The following is a 15,224-nucleotide window of genomic DNA, read 5'->3' on the forward strand; positions in this document are numbered from 1 at the left end:
TACTTTGTCAAATGCTTTTTCAGCATCTGTTGAGAGTATCATATGGTTCTTGTTCTTTCTTTTATTAATGTGTTGTATCACATTGATTGATTTGTGGATGTTGAACCAACCTTGAAGCCCTGGAATAAATTTCACTTGGTCGTGGTGAATAATTTTTTTAATATACTGTTGAATCCTATTGGCTAGTATTTTGGTGAGAATTTTTGCATCTGTGTTCATCAAGGATATTGGTCTGCAATTCTCTTTTTTGATGGGATCCTTGTCTGGTTTTGGGATCAAGGTGATGCTGGCCTCATAAAATGAGTTTGGAAGTTTTCCTTCCATTTCTACTTTTTGGAACAGTTTGGATAATAGGAATTCATTCTTCTTTAAAAGTTTGGTAGAATTCCCCTGGAAAGTCATCTGGTCTTGGGCTTTTGATGTTTAGAGATTTTTGATGAATGTTTCAATCTCCTTACTGGTTATGGGTCTGTTCAGATTTTCTATTTCTTCCTGGTTCAGTTTTGGTAGTTTATATGTCTCTAGGAATGCATCCATTTCTTACAGATTGTCAAATTTGTTGACATACAGTTGCTTATAGTGTGTTCTTATAATTGTTTGTAATTGTTTGTTGTTAGTTGTGATCTCTCCTCTTTTATTCATGATTTTATTTATTTGGGGTCCTTTCTCTTTTCTTTTTGATAAGTCTGGCCAGGGGTTTATCAATCTCATTAATTCTTTCAAATAACAAGCTCCTAGTTTTGTTGATTTGTTCTATTTTTTTTTTTGTTTTGTTTTTATTTCATTGATTTCTGCTCTGATCTTTATTACTTCTCTTCTCCTGCTGGGTTTAGGCTTTCTTTCTTGTTCTTTCTCCAGCTCCTTTAGGTGTAGGGTTAGGTTGTGTACCTGAGACCTTTCTTATTTCTTGAGAAAGGTTTGTACCGCTATATATTTTCCTCTCAGGACTGCCTTTGCTGTGTCCCACAGATTTTGAACCATTGTGTTTTCATTATCATTTGCTTCCATGAATTTTTTCAATTCTTCTTTAATTTCCTGGTTGACCCATTCATTCTTGAGAAGGATGCTCTTTAGTCTCCAAGTATTTGTGTTTGTTCCAAATTTCCTCTTGTGATTGAGTTCTAGCTTCAGAGCATTGTGGTCTGAAAATATGCAGGGAATGATCCCAATCTTTTGATACCGGTTGAGACCTGATTTATGACCCAGGATGTGATCTATTCTGGAGAATGTTCCATGTGCACTAGAAAAGAATGTGTATTCTGTTGCTTTGGGATGGAATATTCTGAATATATCTGTGATGTCTATCTGGTCCAGTATGTCATTTAAGGCCTTTATTTCCTTGTTGATCTTTTGCTTAGATGATGTGTCCATTTCAGTGAGGGGAGTGTTAAAGTCCCCTACTACTATTGTATTATTGTCAGTGTGTTCCTTTGATTTTGTTATTAATTGGTTTATATAGTTGGCTGTTCCCATGTTAGGGGCATAGATATTTAAAATTGTTACATCTTGTTCGAGAGACCCTTTGAGTATGATATAGTGTCCTTCCTCTTCTCTTATTATAGTCTTTGACTTAAAATCTAATTGATCTGATAGAAGGATTGCTACCCCAGCTTTCTTCTGATGTCCATTAGCATGGTACATTGTCTTCCATCTCCTCACTTTAAATCTGGAGGTGTCTTCAGGTCCAAAATGAGTTTCTTGTAGGCAGGATATTGATGGGTTTTGTTTTTTATCTATTCTGATACCCTGTGTCTTTTGATTGGGGCATTTAGCCCTTTAACATTCAGGGTAACTATTGAGAGATATGAATTTAGTGCCATTGTATTGCCTGTAAGGTGACTATTACTGTATATTGTCTCTGTTCCTTTCTGATCTACTACTTGTAACATCCCTCTTTGCTTAGAGGACCCCTTTCAATATTTCCTGTAGAGCTGGTTTGGTGTTCGCAAATTCTTTCAGTTTTTGTTTGTCCTGGAAGCTTTTTATCTTTCCTTCTATTTTCAATGATAGCCTAGCTGGCTATAGTATTCTTGGCTACATGTTTTTCTCGTTTAGTGCTCTGAATATATCATGCCAGTTCTTTCTGGCCTGCCAGGTCTCTGTGGATAAGTCTCTGCCAATCTAATATTTTTACGATTGTATGCTACAGACTTGTTTTCCCGGGCTGCTTTCAGGATTTTCTCTTTGTCACTAAGACTTGTAAATTTTATTGTTAGGTGACGGGGTGTGGACCTATTCTTGTTGATTTTGAGGGGGGTTCTCTGCCCCTCCTGGATTTTGATGCTTGAATTTAGGGAAATTCTCTCCAATAATTCTCTCCAATATATCTTCTGCTCCCCTCTCTCTTTCTTCTTCTTCTGGAATCCCATTTATTCTAATGTTGTTTTGTCTTATGGTGTCACTTATCTCTTGAATTCTCCCCTCATGGTCCAGTAGCTGTTTGTCCCTCTTTTGCTCAGCTTCTTTATTCTGTTATTTGGTCTTCTATATCACTAATTCTTTCTTCTACCTCATTTATCCTAGCAGTAAGAGCCTCCATTTTTGATTGCACCTCATTAATAGCTTTTTTAATTTCAACTTGGTTAGATTTTAGTTCTTTTATTTCTCCAGAAAGGGCTTTTATCATTCCAGAGAGGGTTTCTCTAATATCGTCCATGCCTTTTTTGAGCCCGGCTAGAACCTTGAGAATCATCATTCTGAACTCTAGATCTGACATATTGCCAATGTCTGTATTGGTTAGGTCCCTAGCCTTTGGTACTGCCTCTTGTTCTTTTTTTTTTTTATGGTGAGTTTTTTTGCCTTGTCATTTTGTTCAGATAAGAGTATATGAATGAGATAATAAAATACTAAAAGTGTGGCAACGACCCCAGGAAAATGTACTTTAACCAAATCAGAAGGTACCCCAAATCATAGGGGGGAAAAGGGGGATAAAAAGAAGTTCAGAAAAAGCAATTAAAAAAAGAAAACAAATAAGAAAAATAAATATATATATATTAGATAAACTAGTTAAATATATATAGGTATCTATATCTATATCTATATCTATATCTTATATAGTTCTTTTATTTCTCCAGAAAGGGCTTTTATCATTCCAGAGAGGGTTTCTCTAATATCGTCCATGCCTATATTATATATAGATATAGATATATGTATTAGATATATATATATAGATATATATATATATATTAGATAAACTAGTTAAAAAACGTTAAAAAGGAAAAGGGTAAAAGTTAAAAAAATTAGAAGAAAAAAACAATTAAAAAATAATTAAATTAACCGCAAGACTAAAGAATCATGGGAAGAAAGCCATGAGTTCCGTGCTTTGCTTAGTCCTCCTCTGGAATTCTCCTGGTAGGTGAACTTGGTTTGGCTGGATTTCCTGTTGATCTTCTCGGGGAGGGGCCTGTAGTGATTCTCAAGTGTCTTTGCCCAAGGCGGAATTTCACCGTCCTTACCAGCGGCCGGGCTAAGTAATCCGCTTGGGTTGCTTTCGGGAGCTTTTGTCCCTTGAACACATTCTGTAATGTTCTGGAGGATAGGAATGAAAATAGCGGCCTCCCAGCATCTGGTCCGGAGGAGCCGAGACCTTGGGTCCCCACTCCTCAGTGGGCCCTCAGAGAAAAGAGCCCAATCACTCCCGCCTCCCTGGCTTCTGGCTGTGCTCTGAGCTTACCAAACCTGCGACTGGTTCAAGGTAACCCTGAGCTGAGAGCTCACTCCTCCACTCTGTCTCTATGGCTGGCTTCCCCTCTCTAAAACCTGTGAGCTCTGTGACACTCAGACACCCCTGATCCTTTTGTGACCCCACAGGACCTGGGGCCACGCTGACCCCGTGTGGGCTTCACACCGGTTTAGCCTCTGGAGCGATGTCCCTCAGTGGAGCAGACTTTTAAAAGTCCTGATTTTGTGCTCTGTTTCTTTGCAGCCTGCCGGGAGCCGGCCCTTCCCCCCGCGGTCTATCTTCCCGTCGCTTTGGATTCACTTCTCTGCCGGTCCTACCTTTCAGAAATGGTTGATTTTCTGTTTCTAGAATTGCTGTTCTTCTTGTCTTCAATCTCCCATTGGATTTGGAGGTGTTTGCCATGGTTTGATAAGCTATCTAGCTGATCTCCTGCTACCTGATGTCGTCTCAACCTGCTACTTCCCCGCCATCTTGACTCCTCCTCTAAGATTTTATTTTTATGGGTTCTTTCATGCCCTGATTTGAAAGCAGGTCCTATAGATTATTTTTTTTTCTTCTATAATCTTTTGCAGGACCATAGTTATTAAAATGAGGGTTCTCCAGTAACAAGAATGGCATAAAAATCTTACTACAAATTTGCCTCTGGCCTGGTTTGTTGTTTTGAGTCCTCAGTTTTACTGCCCCCTTCCTTCTTTCAGAGTTCCCTCTTTAGCCAGGGATGTAGATTCATCTCTTTATTCTTTGCACAGTATGCTGCCATAAAGGTAGAAGCTCCAGAGTCTTTAATTCAGCAGAAACCCACAGGGGTAAAAGTTGACTTTGGGGTGCTTTAGTTTCAAACTGTATTGGAAGTACATTATAAATACTTGATTCTTTACCTTTATTTGTTATTTTCACAGTGACGAGTTGATTCACTAACATCTTAACAATGGTCTGTGTAATAATATGTATGCTGTCATTATCATTATAAATCTATGATGTTAACATATTTTATAGGATTCAATTCATTGCTACTATTTTCTGTACTGATGTCTAGTTATCCCATTGTTGGCCAGTAGTCATTTCTTTAATGTGACTCCTGTGTCTTAAACATGATCCTAGTAGTCTTTAGTAGTTTCCTTTCCTTCTGTTACCCAAAATATTCGCAGTTCATTTTATATATTTTCATCCTTAACTAAGAATTAGCCATCTCTTCAAGGTATCTGTAAATCATCATCTAGAAACTACCAATTCTATTTCCATCAAATAATTCATTTATTTTATTTTATTTTCATTGTTTTTAGATATTACTATTTTGAATTAATTTTGCTCTAAAATTTTATAAATTATTTATATGGTTACAAAATCTAAAAAAAATATATTCTAACAAATCTAAAAACATTCTAAATATGTTCTCTCCTTTTGTCCTCTTCATTCTTTCCTATTGGTTATAGTAATTTTGTTTCATGTACAACCTTCTTTTGATTCTCTAATACACTTAAACATAAAAATACTTCTCTTTTTGATAAATTTAGCCTTCCTTACATATTTTATACTTAGTTTTTTTTTAATCCAGCAGTAAATTCTGAATATATTCTATTGCAATATGTAGAGATATTCCTCTTTTTTTTCCTCTCTCTTTTTCTACTATACTTTGTGGTATGCTTTTGTCATAATTTATGCAACTGGTAAATGATTAACATTTAGGATGTTTAGCAGATTTTACAATGAAAAATTTCTCACTAATGCATATTTTTTGCCTATCATGTGATACTTTATTATATTTGATAGAATTATTCTGAGTACATAATCTACTCCAGTGCAAAAATGGGAGTTTAAATGTGGTAATAATGAATACATCCATCATGCACATGAGGAAACTGAACCTCAGAGAAACTTGTCTAACTTTACATAGTTGGTATTTAATGCTAGAACAAGAACCAATTTTGTGTGGCTTCAAAATCTACTCAATTAATTCTAACATAATTTATATTGCTTTATAAAGAATAAGAAGAACTAAATTGATATTTTACTACTCATTCAGTGACAGACAGCTAGAATGATAGCATGGGTGATTCAGCTTAGTCATTTGAATGCATATGCTTATATTTAAGGGTTGCTAAACTAATATCACAGTTTTAAACTTTGTTTAGACGTGTTCATTTTATCTTAGGACACAGAAGCTCAAAACTATGCACCAACAGGCACCTGCAGAATCAGTGGGAAAGTGCATTTGTTGCAGTAGGAGTAAAGGTTATGGTTTTCTCTTGTCCAAAAGTACTTCACTGATTTCAAGTTTCATTTTGGGAAAAAAAAAAAAAAGCAACTGTTAAACATTCTTAGCCTCTGATAATAGATCAGAATAATAGAAAACCTGGCATTCTAGAACCTCAGTCTCTGTTCTCTCTTGAAAGAGTAAGATTAGTTGAGATCTACTTAGGGATTTGCTTCCCTAATATTTTGACTTGCGTAGTCAGTTTATAGAGGAAACATATTAGCCTATATAAAATGTCTTTCTTATTTGCAATTTTCAAAAAAAAATGTCCTTCTTGGCTCTATCTGCCATTGGAATGATTTTATTTAAATAGAAACATAAATAAACCAAGGAATTGAAAACATATGATTTTAGCTAATGGTCTATGTAGATTGTACTAGGGAGAGAGCAGAACTATTGAAATAGATCCTTTTTTAACTGACTATGATGCAAAAATTTATATCCACAATTTTATTGACTAGTGATTTTAACAACCTTGAGGTTGGTTTGCTCTTTGCTAGTATATAGAACCATGAAGAGTTTGCAATGATTAGAAATTCTAATTCTATCCACCAAGAATCTCTTTTCTCCTCTTATGTTTATTTCCATAAATACTTTTCTCATTTGCTGCAAATGATGATGAAGTCAGGTTTTCTTTAGAGTGCTGTTCTTCCTGCAATTATTTTATCCACACAAATTTCTTTTTACCTTAGTCATTGGACATTATGAAGTTTCAATAGGCTATACAGGCTATACAGGCTATAGCAGCACTGGATTATTATATTGTTTACATTCTCTGGAGAAATTGTTTCTGCTAAAAGTTCTTTGTCTACTTGATAATAAGGTCCATGTGAAATGCAATATTTCAGTATCCCCAAATTATGGCATATAAAAACTACTTATTGATCTACACTCAGGAAATCTAATAAATATCCATCAAATACCCATAAGAATTCAGTTTTTCTTATTTTATATTTTAACCTGTGGCTTTAGGACTTGAACGACTTATTAGTCTCCTTTGCCCAGCCATGACCCATGTTAGAGTGGCTATAATCATCATTATAAAGTTAATTTCAGAAAAAAAGCCAGCATAACAACTTCTAAAGATATTTTAAATCTTCTGATTAACTTATTTATTCAGTTACTAGTTGCTGTGGACTTAATTGTGTCCTTCCAAAATTCATGTGTTGAAGTCCTAGCCCCTAATGTGACAGTATTTGCAAATGGGGACTTTAAGTAGTAATTAGGTTTAGATGAGCTCATGAGGGTGGGGATCTCATGGTGGGATGGTGCTCTTCTAAGAAGAGTTGCTGGTGAGCTTCTCCTCTGTCTCCACCATGTAAGGACACAACCTGAAAGTGGTTATCTGTGAGCCAGGAAGAGAGAAGTTCACCAGAATCCAACCATGCTGACACCCTGATTTCACACTTCTAGTTTCCAGACCATGAAAAATAATTTTCTGTTGTTTGAGCAGCCCAGTCTATGGTGTTTTGTTAAAAGGAGTCTAAACTGACTAATAAGACACTCACTAAACAGCATGTTAAATGGTTCCTAGATGCTTAGTATTTGATTATGTGCTGAGGATACTGAGTTGTTGTATTATGATTATTTTGTTAGCAAGTGACAGTAATCTAACTCAGTTTATTTAAGATAAAAAGATGGGAATTGACTTATTTATCCACTTGCCTGGAAAATACAAAGGGTACCTCTACTTTCAGACATGGCTAGATCCATATACTTAAACATTACTACCTGAGTTTATCTTCTTTTCAATGCCCCCTGTCTTTTTTTTTTTTTTTTTTTTGCCTCTACAGTATGTTGACAAAAAGACCATAGCATTTCTTGGTACCCAGGTCTATATTATTTACATAGATCATAATCTCAGTCCATTTCTTTCATAATCTTTCCAGGAAATACTGCAATGTGCTCTCCAACATTATTTTTCTTTTTTGAGTCACATGCTCATCTCTCAATTATTAACTGTGGCTAAGAAGATACAATGTTCTCATGATTCTGGTCTAGTTCATGAGTTTACCTGTGATGTGTTAGTATAGGAAACAGATATATGTACTCATAGTCCATAATGACTGAGAATGAAGGGTGTTTGTTCTTTTGTAAATTAACTACATGTAGGAAAAACAGAGCTCCAGCTCTTATGGTTTGTTTTTCTCTCTTTGTCTTTGTCTCTGTCACACACACACACTCACTGTCTCTCTCTCTCTCTCTCATACACGAAGTGATATATTAAACTATATAGCTTAGTTCCTGACTACTTTTCAGAGATAAAAAAAGAAAGCTTGCCTGAGGAGGTTAATTTTAATCTGGTATTTAATAGTAAATAAGATTTGACAAAGTAATATTAAAAATGTTCCTTATGAGAAGAATTCCAGTTCCAAATAACACTGGATTTTGACCATAGCCACACATTCCCATATGTAGAAAAAATAATAATCTCCATTGAAATCTTTATCTACCCTAACTTGGGTCATGACTGCCCCATGAAATATAAGTCTTCCAACAACTAACAGTGGCCATTCTATCAGTTAAAGATTTCCAGTAAAGATGAACTCTGCCCCCAGGACTTGTGCTGAAGGGGATGATCCCAATATCACCTCCCACCAAAAGCACCATTATGACCTTATAACCATACCTGAAATTCAAAGACAGCAAAATCATCCACCTTTAAAATCAAAATCAGAAAATTTCATTCACACAGAGGAACTTATCTTGTCTATTCAACGATTTGAAATTTTTTCTCTGTGCATGCTGTGTTAGTTCATTTGGGCTGGTGTAAAAAATAAAAAATAAAAAAAATAAACCACAGGCAGGGTAGCCTATGAACAGAAATTTATTTCTTCCAGTTCTGGTGACTGCAAGTCCCAAGATTAAGGTGTCAACTGGATTTGGTATTCAGTCAGAGACTGCTATTTGGTTCATAGATGGTTTATAAGTGTAGCTAACCATTTGTCAACAAATTAATATCTTAAGCTTCTGGGGGTCAGAAATCCAGAATTGGTTTTATGAAGCTAAAATCAGAGCTCTACTGCTCTGAAAGTGCTGAGAGAGAATCCATTTCCTTGCATTTTCTAGTCTCTAGAAGCTGTGTGCCTCCTTGGCTTGTAGCATTTACCTCCATTTTCTAAGGGCATCTCTCTTTTATATCCCTCCTTGTATCTCCTATGAGCTTCCTTTCTTCTTCCTGTAAGGACCTTGTAGTTATATTGGAACTACCCAAATAATCTCTCTGTCTCATGAACCTTAACATGATCACATCTGCGAAATCCTTTTTGCCATGCAAGGTAATAATACATTTGAGGGTACTGGGAATTAGAATGTTAACAGTTTTAGGGCCATATCATTCTGTCAACCACAGTACTTTATCTGCCTTCCAAGTAAGCACAAACAATAGTTTTACCAAATGACTTGCCTCATCATAACATGGAGAACATTGTTCTATCCTTCAAAATCAGCTCACAGTCCTCACTCTGGGACTCGGGCTAATAGAGCACCTACTATCTGCAGTATTACCATTGGCATTGGCAGAGAAAAATAGAGCTCTGGGTAATTTTATACTATAAGCAAAGGTCGCAGAAGTGATACATGTTACTTTTGCTCAAAAGTTACTGGCTATGATGAGTCTTATGATCCTAGAAAGTGTGATCCTAAGAGTTTTTCAGAAGGGAAAATGAAAAATAACTGTCAAACATCAGCATTGATCACCCACGAAGATATTTTATTCCCCAACAGATATTTTTCATTCTTAGTACATCTTCCAGTCATATAATTTTCAGGTCATAGGCTTTTTTTTCTATGTATTTGTAGGAAAATGTCTGGGATAAATATTATTTTCTATATATTTGCCTAAATGTGTATGTTTCCATATATCTGAAAAATGCATGTTCTAAATTTTTCAGGATTTTTCCCAAGCAAATATCTGTTCATTTTGTTAGATCTTTTCTTCCTTCATAGAGAAACTTTTCATATCTGCTGTCAACTTTTATTCTTCTTTTTATTAATAGACATACAGAGAACAAAGTCAATAGTGACTAGTCAAGAAATATGTGCCTTCCTTGCTGACTCTTCACCTGAAACTCTTTATAATGCCTACTCTAATTTAGTAGGCTGGTGTCCTCTAAGCATTTAATTTTTTAAAAATACTGCTGCTGAAAACCAACTAAGCCAAAATTCCAATTTTTCCTTAAATCTTTTGGTTATAATAGCAGTCATCCTTGGTCATTTTCAACTAGAATTCCTGCCTTCCTTATGATCATATTTAACATGTTCAGTTCTTTATAAACTCACAAGAAAATGCATTCCCCACCCTCTTCCCCAAGTTCCAAAACTAATCATTCTACAGAAGTAGAAACAGAGTCCCAAGCTTTACTTCTATCTTACCTACCCCCTGCCTTCCCCTACTGCAAAGTTGTGTTCAACATAACTAGATCACTCCGTTTCCACTGATACAGATTTCCAATGACAAGAAAGGAGTTACCATTTGTATACAGTCAGAAAAAAAATGGGGTATTCAGTACAAAGCAAATGTTTCTTATAGTGAAAAACAACCTATCTTTTACCTAATGCAAGACGTCTCAGCTCAGCACTGCTAACATTTTGTTCAGATAACTCATTGCTGTGGGAGGCTGAACTGTGCATTATAGGATGTTTAGCAGCATACCTACCTTCTACCCACTAGATGCCAGTAGCATAGTCCTGGTTGTGACATCATAAATGTCCGTAAACATTGTCCAGTATACCTGTGGAAAGAGAGAGAAAATAGCCTCTGACTGAGACCAGTGACCCAGTAGGTATTGTGTCCTTTCCCACCTGTTAAACAGGTCAGACTTCTAAAAAATACCGTATTAAAAATAAATAAATAAATAATGAAAAATTTAAAATACTGTATTATCTTGACCTCATGTGTAAATAAAAACACTCCTAACATTTTACCACAGCAACAATGCATTAAATTGAAATGTAACTAGCAAATCTTAGAGCATATGGGGAGGAGGTAAGCTTTAATTGAGTGCTTGCATATGGATGAAAAAATTAATTAAAACTGCAGTAGTGTGTCATTAAAATCTCTCTGACATGTTAAATCACTGAGACTGTTCCTAAGGAAGGTGAAGGTAAGATGTCTTTGCTAATCCTTTGGTATATAATGCCACGCTTGGAGATTTGCTTTGCTTCTTCCTCTGTTTCAGATTATTTTCCTGGAGCTCATTAAACACTCTTCTGCCTGCCTCCATAAACACTAGTTGGGGTATTTTACTTATTTTAATAATCAACTCATCCTGTTTTCCTTGGGCTCTCTCATGCTTGGCACCATATTAAGTTCTGTCTGCCCTCCTAATTTCCCCATCAATTTCTCAAAGATTTAGCATGCCTGCAATTTGTGAAACTAAACATTCAGGAGAAAAGGAAGATAAGCAAAACTACATATATAAATATTTAGACTTTGAACCAGTTTCAAATATCTGCAGCTGTCTGAAAAGGGCACAACCAAAGACAATGCTTACAGAGGCTCCAGGTGCATGTGCCTTTAGACACTTAAGGCACGTGTGCTGCAGGGTCCAAGCTAACAGCTGGAAATCAGGATCTTAATTTCCCTGTTTGGCTTTAATCATTTAAGGATTTTGGACTTAAAGTCATTGATGTTCTTATTCTGGGAATACTAGTCATAAGGTGGAGAGGCTGGAAAAAGTTAATAATGACAAGAAACTCAGTTTTTGAGATGTTTATGCTTCAGATAGTATGACAGGTGTTTGACTTTAATTTTCGTTATCAAGGCTAACACATCACCTTAATTTTAATTTTTGCTTCTGTTCAATCCATGCCCTACAACCTATCGAGTCATTCTAATCAGGGCCTTTATGCATGTGTATTATTTTATTACATCTTATCATTTTTGCAAAGTTTTTATTTTTATCCAAAATCTTTTTTGCTTATAATTTCATATTTACCCCTTATGAACAAAATTTAGATATCACTGTGGAATTATCTTTCTCATCCATAGTAATTTTTGAAGGCTGCTATAGTTTGATGATCTTATTATGCTGGTAATAACAATAAATCTAAATATTACTATGAATTGATTATCATATACTTTTCTTTATAGTGACATCTATTAAAATTTTAATCCTTTCAAAAGTCTTAGAAAGTAATTATTATTCCTTAAATACAAATAAAAAAATTAGGCAAGGGAATGTTAAGCAATTTGTATAACAGTGAATAATTGGTGTGGACTGAATTCAAATTCAAGCGGCCTAACTGCTCCTGAGTTAAGTTGGGATTGGGGTTGGAGCCTCTGTTTGTCCTCCAACACCCTGTTTTTGCATATTCACAGAGATAGTTACAATATATAGATTATATAGACTATACTTCTGTTTTAAACCAGAATTTGGCAAACCTGACATTAAATTGTTTATTCATTTGTTTGTGTTTTTGGTTTTGGTTTTATCTTGAGCTGGTAAGTTTGTCTGGTGGAAGGTGAAGGAGAAGTTAAGGAAGGCAAGGGCAGGTTCATCAGGATTCCAGAGTTAGTGCTTTCGAGGTGCTTTGTTTTATTACATTTGATTTGCATTTTAGAGGAGATGGGTATATACCTTAGGAGGATAAAAATAACGATGATAGCAAAACATTCTTAACATGCTTTACACTTTGCGAAACACTCTCACATATATAATCTTACCAAGTTTACTTTTACTCTAAGATAAGTAAATAAAACACCCATTTTAAAGAAAAAAGTTGAGTCAGTTCTATGACTTCACTAAGATTGCCCACCTCCAGAATTCTACCACAGAATGTGATAATGATGGGATTTTTATTATTCAATGCCTAATTTATGTTTATTTTCCTAAAACCTCTTTCCTCTTCAGATAAATACATATGCACATCCACACACACACATTTGTGTGTTCACTTCTCTTCTCTGCAGATGTGCTCATATGTGCACGTATTCATATCTACTCACATATCACATACCCAAGATTTCCCCCATACGTGCAATACATTTGCAGGTCTTCCTCAGCCAACAAAAGAACATGGAGCTCCCTAAAGATCCTGGCTTCCTCTTGTTTACTGCCATAAGGCCTAGTTTAGGGAACCACTGAAAGTGGATGTTTGGGTGATAGGTTCTTTATAAGCAATATGCAAAGATAAGTTTAGACAAAATAATATTCAAAATAATCTGAAAATATATTTATCGTGAAAATATATCGTCCGACAATATATTGAGGCAGTGTAAAGTCAGTATATTCATAGAGTCAATATATTTAGCATTCTTTCTTCTCAAGAGTCTTTCTGGAGGAAAAAAGGAATAGAAGAAAAGGGAGGGGAAGGAATTCTATTATCGTCAACTAAAATGCCGTAGCTAACAACAGCAGCATGAAGTCTCAGACCATTACCCTTTGAAATGTGAGCCCATTTTCTGGTGAGTACATTCCATTCTAGTCAGGATTGTTTGATTAACGTAAAGAGGACTAAATCAGGGCCAGCCCAGGACAGGGGTGTAAGAGTGTAGGACTTCACAGAAGTCCATACTTCTTTCAAAACACAAAGGCTCTCTTTCATTATTACCAAACCCCGAATTACAAACCCTTCTCCAGTTCCACTGCTGTTGTATCATTGTTATCAGTGTCAAGCAAGATGTTTACTGTAAAAGTTTTATCTTGTATTATGACGATGGGGCGATGTAAAGAGAGCATAGCAAATGTGGGTAGAGGTGAGTTGAGGTGTTTTTCAAGTTGAATTCTTTTTCTTTTTTGATGTAGAGAAGTCTTCATCTCTCTTGGCTATTCTGTATCCCTCAGTCATTACATATCCCATTCTTCAATCTGATGGCTCAGGTGAAATGTGATTTGGTTGTTATCTAGCCACTTTCTCTTCTTTGCTTCTGGGACTGGGTACAGATTCATTGCTGCCACTGAGCCGAGAACTCCCAAGAGGTGAGAATATTCCTACTCCACCTTTTTTGTGCTGTTCACAGCTGGAGAGGCATCACCATGTCTGCTGCATTGGACATCCAACATTCTTAGTCCTTTCTCACTAAACCCTCCACACACCAGAAATATTCCTGTGTGCCATAATTAGATGTGTGAAAGTAGTCAAAATCAGAAAAGTCTGAAATAGTACTTTAGTATCAAGAAATATGGCTACTTTGTAATTTTAGAAGGCTCTTACAAATGCATTTGAATGAGACCTTGCATCAGATTTGTCAAATATACTATGCATTTGCATACACAAAAAGTTAAAAATAAAAGAAATTGTATTTGATAAGCTAAATACAGGCATATGTGCTGAAATTTCTCAGGCTTATGGAGGGACTCAGTCAGAGCCTGATATCCAGAACTCAGAAAACAGACCAACTGATTCCTGGAAGATAACTAGAGTCTAGAAAACGAAGAGAGAAACTTATGACTTACTCTAGAGTCATAAAACTATCAAGATTTTGAATCAGACAAACCTAGTGTTGAAGAACAACTGTACATTATATGATACATGTTGAGACATTTAGTTTTGGCAAACTAGTAAAAAATGAGTGCACATGGTCTATAAAGGGAGGAATAGGACAGATACTACTTCAGGAACTAATTCTTCAGGCAGATGTAATGAGATGAGACTTATATTATTGATTAGGTATAATACTAAAGATTGTGAAAGAATATGACTGTATCCTAAACCTTAATTTCAAAAAGTATATCCCCTAAAATAAAATAAATCTAGTGTCTTGGTAAATTACATGAAAAACACATACCAACATCACTCAACTTGGGAGATATTTGGCCTAATAAATGATTTAAAGTACAGATTGTCTAGTATTGCTCTCTTTCCTTTTCCTGCCATTACTGCCTGCTGTAGTCAGACTCCAGTCTTCAGAGCTCAGCGGGGAAACAATGAACAATTCCTATTGTCACAAAATCCCCTAAATCCCCAAGTGTGTGTGTGTGTGTGTTTATTTGCCAACCTCCTGTCATTTTTCTAGTCCTTGTGACCATTGAGAATGGGTTCTTTTTTTTTCTTCCTCAGCCAGTGAGTAAGATGTCCATTTCTCTCTTTTTACAAGCACCTCCCACTCTCTGAGATATTCTATAGCAATCTCACTCTCTTTGATTTGAGAATGGGAAAGTATATCTTTCCCTACCTCTTATGTTGGGAGAGGCAAAGAGCCAAAGAAGCATTTACTCCTATAAATTCCTTTCAAAGTAGTTTTCCTTTTCTTACTTAAATTGGAGGTGTGTCAGGGAGGTGATAGTCAAACTACCAGTTACAGCTTTTCGTATATACGATGAGACATGGATGTAGATCTATTTA

This window comes from Neovison vison, chromosome 8 (genome assembly GCF_020171115.1).
Source record: "Neovison vison isolate M4711 chromosome 8, ASM_NN_V1, whole genome shotgun sequence".
NCBI lineage: Eukaryota > Metazoa > Chordata > Mammalia > Carnivora > Mustelidae > Neogale > Neogale vison.